The following is a 1,080-nucleotide window of genomic DNA, read 5'->3' as shown; positions in this document are numbered from 1 at the left end:
GAAAAAATATTTAATGATGGGCAGAAAAAGATATAACTGGAAGTTAAAGTTAGACAAATTCAAACAGAAAATAAAGCATAAATTTTTAACAGTGAGGATAATTAATCATTGGAACAGTTTACCAAGGGTTATGAAGTATTCTTCATCACTAACAATTTAAAAATTAAGATTGGATGTTTTTCTAAAAGATATGCTTTAGGAATTACTTTGGGGAAGTTCTATGGCCTCTGTAATACAGGAGGTCAGACAAGATGATCACAATGGTCCCTTCTGGCCTTGGAATCTATGAAAAATCCACAATGCTGAGTACAGATATCACTCACTTCCCCATGGATTTTAAGGCTCTGTGTTGCATGAGAACTCCAGTTTCTTCTTCAGGTTGGCTTTGCAAATGCAGCAGAATGTTTCTCTCCTTTGTAGGGTCTTCTGTCCTTGGCACACAAGCAAAACTGAGGTTATATGAGCTAGCTCTCTCAGGGAATAAAATATGGGGTGTGTGCATACATGTATGGGGTGGGGGGGTATGTGGATTTTCTCTGTATGTTCTGTATGTGTGCATGTTCTTGAGCTGCACACATGATTTTTTTTAGTATTGGGGTGCATGTCAAGCGAGTTGAGTGAATGTTGGATGTGTGTATTTTTGTGTGCATATTAAATTGTATGTAATACAATTGTATGTGCATGGAACAATAAAAAAGCAGGAGTGTTTAATATTTGCATAACTTTTCATATATTTGTATAAATCCAGGCACAAACCATTGGAAGCAGCTGACATCCCATTTTAAAGTGACATTGTTGCAAACCCACAATGTGGGGAGAGAACTTATGGGGATCAAGAGCATTTGACAGATACTATTCATCCATATATCCACCTATCTGTTTGTAATACTTCAAGGCAGATTTCTGGTCCTATTCCTATTTTAATAGAGGCTGCATCCTGCTATCATGAGCAAATAGAAGGTGTTGATACAACCCATCACTGCATGCAGCACATATACTAAAATTGGAACGATACAGAGAAGATTAGCATGGCCCCTGCGCAAGGATGACACGCAAATTCGTGAAGCTTTGAATGGGGAA

At 37.8% G+C, this 1,080-nt stretch overlaps 1 pseudogene; it reads left to right on the top strand.

The window, feature by feature from the left end:
• The first annotated feature begins 979 nt into the window (after positions 1-979).
• Positions 980-1,080, top strand: LOC115644674 (annotated as a pseudogene).

The sequence above is a fragment of the Gopherus evgoodei genome, chromosome 1 (genome assembly GCF_007399415.2).
Source record: "Gopherus evgoodei ecotype Sinaloan lineage chromosome 1, rGopEvg1_v1.p, whole genome shotgun sequence".
Taxonomy (NCBI): domain Eukaryota; kingdom Metazoa; phylum Chordata; order Testudines; family Testudinidae; genus Gopherus; species Gopherus evgoodei.
This window is presented reverse-complemented; position numbering and strand designations above follow the sequence as displayed.